This window comes from Chionomys nivalis, chromosome 19 (genome assembly GCF_950005125.1).
Source record: "Chionomys nivalis chromosome 19, mChiNiv1.1, whole genome shotgun sequence".
Lineage (NCBI taxonomy): Eukaryota > Metazoa > Chordata > Mammalia > Rodentia > Cricetidae > Chionomys > Chionomys nivalis.
The window spans coordinates 39,257,989-39,266,252 of NC_080104.1; positions in this window are offsets into that span (position 1 = coordinate 39,257,989).

Genomic DNA, 8,264 nt, shown 5'->3' on the forward strand with positions numbered 1-8,264 from the left:
TCTTAGACAGCAATGTTACCAGGGGACAGTTTTCATTTGGAGACCCAGAGGAAACAACTTCCTAGTGACACCCCACATTCAGCCATGAACAATTAAAGAAGCTTTTCCCCACACAGTAACCAGTCTCCTTCATGTCTTTTTTAACGTGTGTATTTCTTGAACATTTGATATGAAGCCAGCCACGGGATGCTTTAGTGTATGTTTCACATTTCTTCAGCAAGAACATCTTTTTAATGATTTTTCATCCTATGGCACCTGTCACGTATGGTTTTCTTTTCTACTTTATGGCTGGAGAACACTTTGTCTTTATATTTACAAGTCGACAGGCATTTGTGTTGTTTGCAGTTTGGGGATTTCATCCACCATTCCTCTGTTGATGTGTGAGGGTCCATTATTTCCATACCCATCACGGAATTCAGACTGTTTCAAATATCATGTGTGTGTGTGTCCATGTGTATTCCTATAGAATCCAGAGGAGGACACTGGTGGTACTCTGTGTCATCACTTTCCAGTCTATTCCCTTGAGACAGGGTTCATTTATCATGGTGGTAAGCCAATGGACAGCAAGTCCCAGATGTCCTCTTCTTCGTACCCCACAGACTAAGGTTATAGGCTATAGTTATGGTTATGCTAAAAAATAAAGTAGTTATAAGTATTGTAACTGTATTCTTGCTTGATACCTGTTTTACTATCTGTAAATTTACCATGTTAAAGTTAAAGCCTTTCTTTTTACTTAAACAGAAAAGCAGAGGTGATGTGGGATTTTCCTCTGTATGCTGTCAATGTGTTTTGCTATTGAATAAAGCTGCTTTGGTCCTGTAGCAGGGAAGAATAGTGACAGCTGGGAAAATAACTTGAAGTTAGGAGAAAGAGGCATAGTCAGAAAGGTGTGATGTACCACTGCAAGAGACAGAAGTGGAAGGAACCATGCCCGTAGGCCACAACAATGTAGTGATACACGGATTAATAGATATGTGTGAATTAAGACATGAGTTAGGCAGGAATAAGCCTAAACTGTTGGCCTAGCGGTGCTGTAATTAATATAGTTTCTGTGTGATTATTTTGGGTCTGGGTGGCTAGAAATGAAAGAGCAGCCTCTGCCTACATCTTCCCTTTTATGGACTACTGGAATATTTGTGGATTATTACAGTTATTTTTTATATTTCTGAATTCATCCGTGAATTTTTCTGAGATTGTGTTGCCTAGTATTATTTAGACTTTTAAGTTTTCCATTGATTCTTGTATCTCTCCTTGTTATATATGAGTTTGTTTCTCTAGGGGGATGCAAGGAAAGATGGGGGGTTACAGAGGGTCTGTGACACTAGGAGAGATCCTCCATCCAGGCACGAGGACTCTAGTAACGATAAACACCAAGTGGGAATCTGAAGCAGGTTCATTCCCATCAGACAAAGCTTGTCTCCACGAACTTCAAAGTTTCTCTGGAATCAGGAGATCCAGCACCACCAAAAAGCAGGCTTCATTAATATCAGGCATGTGCTACAATGACAGAAGAAGGGATCTGGAATTGAGGCTACTTGCAGGGTCACTGAATTTCTGGTGGGGCTAAGTTGAAGAGACACATTCAGTGTATGATTGTGTAACAGCAAAGAATCTGCCTTGACTTTGGGACAACTCAGGTGCAGGAGGGACGAATAGGAACCCTCTTTGCTAAACCCATGCTCACTGGATACATTTCTGTTGTAATAAAATTTCATAAACACGGGGTCATAAGAAGAAACATATCTGGCTCATTTACAGAGGGATAAGAGCCCATGGAGGTGGGACAGAGGCAAGAAAGCAGCTGGAAGATTGAAGGCAAAAGCAGTAGGTTTGAGTGTCACACCCCAACCTCAAGCAGAAAGTAGGGAGAACAGAGAATAGCTTGCTCATCTCAAGACACACTCGGGGACAGCCTTCTGCCACTAAGGCTCTACAATATAAAGTTCCCCAAACTGTACCATCAACTGCACTTGAGGGTCCATGTGTTCAAATGACCATCCATATGAGATATTTCTTTTTTTCATTTTTTATTGATTTTTAATGACCTCTACATTTTCCTCTGCTCCCCTTCCTATCTCTCCCCTCCCCTTCAATTCTTTCCCATGGTCCTCATGCTCCAAATTTGCTCAGGTAGTTTTTCCATTTTACATACTGAACACAGTTCCCCATCCCGCTTCTCCCACCTTCCCACCAACTTCCACAAACCCCACCCCAATTCACTCCTCACAAAGGCCTCCCACGAAGAGTCTGGCATAACAAGTTGAGGCAGAATCAAGACCCTCCCCTGATACAGGGTTGAGCAAAGCATCAGCCATAGGGAAAGGGCTCCAAAAACGAGTTCATGCACTAGGGATGAAGTCTGGTCCCACTCCCGATGGTCCCACAAAGTGTCCAAGGCACACCACTGTCCCCCACAATGAGAGGGGCTACTTTGGTCCTATGCAGGTTCTATAGATATCGGTCCAAAGTCAGTGAGTTCCCACTAGCTCGGGTGAACTGTCTCTGTGGGTTTCTCCATCATAAACCTCACCCCTTTGCTCATACAAACCCTCTTCCCTCTCCTCAGCTGGACTCTGAGAGCTCAACCCAGTGGTTACAGGGTGAAGATTTTCAGAATAGAAATTAGTCAAAATTCAATGCCTGATCTGTTCTCAGCTCAATGAATGGCTGGATTTCGTGTTTAGGGATTTGTTGATTTTGTGATCAGAGATTGAATGGATTTCCTGCGCAAAGACTGGTTAGTTTTTGTGCTGAGTTTGTCAGAATAAGAATGCATTCTCTAGGTCTGGTTTCTGGTCTAAAGTGTGTTACATTCACTGACCCTTTTTAACATTTTGACTCTAATATCAGGGTCACTGAAGTGGCTCTGATCTCAGGTCCGGCTCTTTTCTTTGGCTGTGATTTCAGGGACAACGGGGTTTCTTTGGCTCTGCTAAGAGAGGGCTTCTTTGGCTGTACCTTTGACTCTACTCTACCCAGAGCAAGTTCATCAAAACATTCCCGTGATGCCTGCACAGCATTGTGGTCATACCCGTCTGCTCTATTTCACTTCCTCCACTCCATCCCTGTGACTACTACCGGTTCATTTATAAATGCTCACCCTCTTCTTGCTAATATCCACAGTCAAAAACCTCATGTTTTTGTTTGTGGAATACCTTCTTGTCTCTGACAATATTTCTAGTTGTAGCTACACTGTGTATAGCAGAAGAGTTCAGGGATCACCATGTCTGAGTATGGACTCCACCCCAGAATCTGAACATGTGCTGCTACACTCTTGTCAGTTTCTTTATGTAAATTATGCTCCAGATTTTTCCTCTATCTAAGGGCCTGAAAAGGCTTCATTGTGTTATTTGGAATATCTCAGATTTCACGACAAAAAATTCATAGCTATAATCTGCCATTCTGAAGCTACATGAATTTTTTTTCTAGCATAACGTGTCCTAAAATTTCCCCCAAAATAAAGTGACTTAAGTTGAGCTCAACATCATGGGCAGCCAATGGAAGAGGACATGCTAGGAAAGGATGTCCGAATCTTAACATCTCTGGGTTCTAGTTCATATGGGGAGTTGATGCTTGCCTGCAACCTACCCATATATGCACAGGTGGGTCCTTCAGAAACAACACAGTCTTCTGTCTCATAAGCACTTTTGAAGCACACATCCTGCATTCCTTGAAACATAGCAACATAGTTCAGTTTTTTTCACGTCATTGACACACAGAGGTGACGCATGTCTGTGACCTACCCACACATGACAGATGGCTGTCAAGGCCTTCAGAAACAACACAGTGCTCTGACTCACATTATCTCTGAAGTAAACATCCTTCGATCTATGGAACACAGTTCCATAGCACAGTTTTTTCTTGTCATTGATATACACTAATTTATGTGAATAGCAACATAGTCCAATTTTTTCAAGTCATGGACACGCTGACATGATGCATGTCTGTAACCTATCCAAACATGCGCAGATGGCTGCCAAGATCCTTCAGGAACAACACGGTGCTCTGACTCACATTCTATCTGAAGTAAACATCCATCAATTTATGGAACACACTTAAGTTACATAGGACATTTTTTTTTCAAATCATTGATACACAGTGACTTATGTGGTCATGGAGTATATTCCAGGAAAAGATCTGGAGATGTTCCTCAGGAAGACAGGTAATCTCAAGAAGGAGGAGGATAGACCAACCATCCATCAGGTTATGTCAGTGGTACACTTTCTCAAAAAGACACATTGCACATCATGATATTAGTGCATATCATCCAGCATGGAACTGGTAAGGTCAAGCTTAGTGATTTTGTTATGGCCACTCGGCTTGAAAGGGACAGATGTTGGAGGAGGTTTGTGGCTCCTTACTCTATATGGTCCCAGAGAAATTGGCAACAAAACCCTATGATGGTTTGGCAGGTGATTAAGTGGAGCCTGGGCATCATCCTACATGGCATGGTCACTGGCCACTTTAATGTGTAAAAACCACCCTTGATGGCATGCACAGGATCATCATCACTACCGTGTGTCCCATTCATTACCATTTGTCAAAACCCTGTCGTACTGTCATTGCATGGTTACTCATGGTCCACATCTGGTAAATGCTAATAATAAGTCAACCTGTGCAACAACATTGGTTGGGACACATTCAATAACGTGTACCACAGGACAATAAGGAAATCATTCCCAGAGTCGTATAGCATATGTACAACATTGGTTATACCTGTGAAAAGATTGTGTCATTTCTAACACACAGGCAGAGACTAAATAATAAACTAACAGCAACAATCAATATACTCAAATGTGAGGATTGAGCTATGAGGTCAGCTATCAGCATGGCAAGTCCTGGTTAAACGTGATACCTAAATGTCCTCTTTAGCTTTCCTCTACCCTTGAAGAAAAGAGCTAATGAGCCAGCATTTCATCAGTGCAGAAGCTGGAAAGATTCACTTTCAGAAAGAGGATGTGGAACAAAGAGGCAAGGAATGCAGAAGCTACACCATGCTCCATAGATACTTCTCCCTGGAGGAGACACCCTGTCCAGAACCCAGGTGACCAAATAATAAACTAACTGCAACAATCAATATTCTGAAATACCAGTTGAACACTGGGAACAGTCATCATCATGATTAGACACACTGGTTAAATATGATCCACACAGGTCCCTTTATCATCACTCTCCTCTTGAATAGGAGAGCAAATGAACCAGCATTTTAATCAGCATAGAAGCTGGGAAGCGTCACTTTCAGGAACAGGGTTTAAAGAAAGAGGCAAGGGTTGCAGAAACCACACCATGCTCCACAGATACTCCAGCCTGGAGGTGTGCCTTCTTCAGCACCCACATGACTAAATAGTAAACTAAGAGCAACAATAATATTCTCAACAACCAATTCAGCTATTAGGCCAGTCATAAGAAAGGTATGTCCTAATTAAATATGATCTCTAAAGGTCCTCTTAGGATACCTCTCTCCTTGAAGAAGAGCTAGTGAACCAGGATTTCACTCAGTCTAGAGGTTGGGAAAATCACTTTTAGGAAGAAGGTGTGGAGGGAAGAGGTAATGGACGCAGAAGCTACCCCATGCTCCACATTTAGTCAGTCCTGGAGTTGATGCACTGATAAGCACCCAGGCACCAAATATTAAACTAGCAACAGAAAATATCCTGATTGAAAACTGAGCTATAGGAACAGCCATCCACTCAATGAGACCCCCTGGTTAAATAGGACCTCTTTGGGTCCTCTTAGCATCCAACTCCCCTTGAAGAAGAAATCTAGTGAATCAGCTATCCAAGAGTATAGATCACTTTCAGGAAGAGGGTGTGGAAGAAAGAGGTAAGAGATGCAGAAGCTACACCATGCTCCACAGATTGTCCCACCTGAACAAGTGATGCCCTGTTCAGTACCCAGGTGACCAAACTATAAACAATATTCTGAAATACCAACTGAGCAATATGGATAGCCATCATTACAAGAGGCAGCCAGTTTAAATAAGATCCATGGAAGCCCTCCTCGTCTCCCCTCCCTATGAAGAAGAGATGTACTTCAGCGAGAGATGCTATCACAAGAAGGTAATAGAACAATAATCAGCTCTTCTCATCGGTGCACTTTCTCCAACAAAGATGCATTGCACACCGTGATATTAAAGTAGAAAATATCCTTCTTGGTGGAGTGGGTAAGGTCAGGCTTTGTGAATTCGGAATGGCAGAGGTGCAAATGTTAGAGGAGATCTGTAGCTCCTTACTCCTTTGGGCCTCACATATCTTAACAAGGAGCCTATATAATGGATTGGCAGGAGATGAGTGGAGCTTGCACACCATCCTATATATCGTGGTCCCTGGCCACTTCCCAGATGTAGAAAACACCATTGATGGTGTGCACAGGATCATCACCACCACAGAGTGCCCCATTCCCTACCATTTGTCAAATCCCTATCACATTATGGTTGTACATGGAATGACACTGGCTGGTCCACATTCAATGGCGTATACTACATGCCACTAAGGAAATCATTCCCAGAGTCTTACAGCCTATGTCCTCCATGGGCTAGAAATCTGAAGCCATATCTAATGCACAGGCAACCAAATAGTAAACTAATAGTCACAGTCAATATTTTGAACTACTGATTGAGCTGCAGGGAAAGTCATAAACAAGATGAGACACCCTGGTTAAATGTGGTCCCTGAAGGTTCTCTGGGCCTCCCTCTACTCTTAGAGGGAGAGCAAGGAACCAGCTTGTCCAATCAGTACAGAAGCTGGGGAGAGGGTACAGAAGAAAGAGCCAAGGGATGCAGAAGCTACACTGAGCTCCACAGATGCTCCAGTCTGGAGGAAATGCCCTGTTCATCACCAGGCACCAAATAATAAACTGACACCAAAATCAATATTTTGAAATACAATTGAGCATGGGAAACAGTCATCGACCTGATAGACATGCTGGTTAAATACGATGCATTCACATCCTCTTATCATCTCTCTACCCTTGAAGGAGAGAGTTAGTAAACCTTTCTTTCACTGTTGTGAAACACACAGTACAATGAAAAATGCAACAGTACATACCTTTATATACACTTTAGGTGACAGCCATGAGTACCCTTTCTCCACCATCACCACAACACCACACACACACGCACTGGTCCTTAAAGCATCAGCACCATCACCTCTGCTCCACATACAGTACTTTTGCTCAGGCACTGCTGGAGACGCCCCTGGTATTCTACATTGATCGCCATGGGTCAGACCCTATTACAGTAGACACTTCACAAATGCTGCCACACAACATACAATGCTGTATTCATAAGACATTGTAGAGCATCTCCCTGAAGCCCCCACAGAGTCATCTCAATATCAGGGCTGTGCACTCTTCAGGCCTTATTAGACACCCCCTAATCCTCTTGTCAAATTCATGAGTGCTCTACTTGTTAGAAGACTGCCTGGACACTCCTTCCAACACCGTGATAGTCTGAAACACTCTTTGATTTCAGGGCTTGCTCACCACCTACCTGAGCCCTTGGGCAATACTATGTATCACATACCTCTGCACTCTACAATCCTGAGCCTCAGACTGTGCCTAACATCAGGCAATGCTCAGTGTCTCTTACTACACCTCTGTTACTGCCCACAGGGCACTGCTAATTTTCAGCCATGTTAAATCCCCTACCACTGAATAGTAGTGTATGAAGGCAATAAAACAGTGAGAGGCTAGGTAAGGGTTGATGCTTAGCATTGTATGCATGCCTGCATCTGCACAGAAATTGCAATAAGGTCCTGATACCTAGAGGATTGTATTGGAAAAGGTGTGCGTGTCAGGTAAGTCCTAACCTAAGTGTATATGTGGATTGTGGGCTGTAGGTGTCCATCAGGGTCTGACACGTAGTAGTTTGGGGTATGTGGTAGATCTAGCACAGCACAGCCTGGTGCCTTGCAGTCATTGTGGGGAAGAAGGGTGTTGGTTCTGCATGGGTTGCATCCAGCAATGGGTATGGAGCAGGGCTGGGGAATGTGGATCTCTAGGATTTCCGGGCTCCAGAAGCAGCAACATGGAGATTCACCAGCTCCAGAAAGTCCTATGTATTTCCTTTCTTCAACCTCCTCCTCCTCCTGGGCTTAGGGAAAAGTTAACAGAGATGTACATGACCCCAGCTTTGGAAAGTTATCACTGTGCTTCTGTCCCCCATCCTTATGCAGTAATATTGGGGGTTGCATGGGTTTAAAGAGCAGTGCACAGAGCACATCGGCCTGTCTGCCTGGACACTGCTGACACTGCTAAGCAGTAAA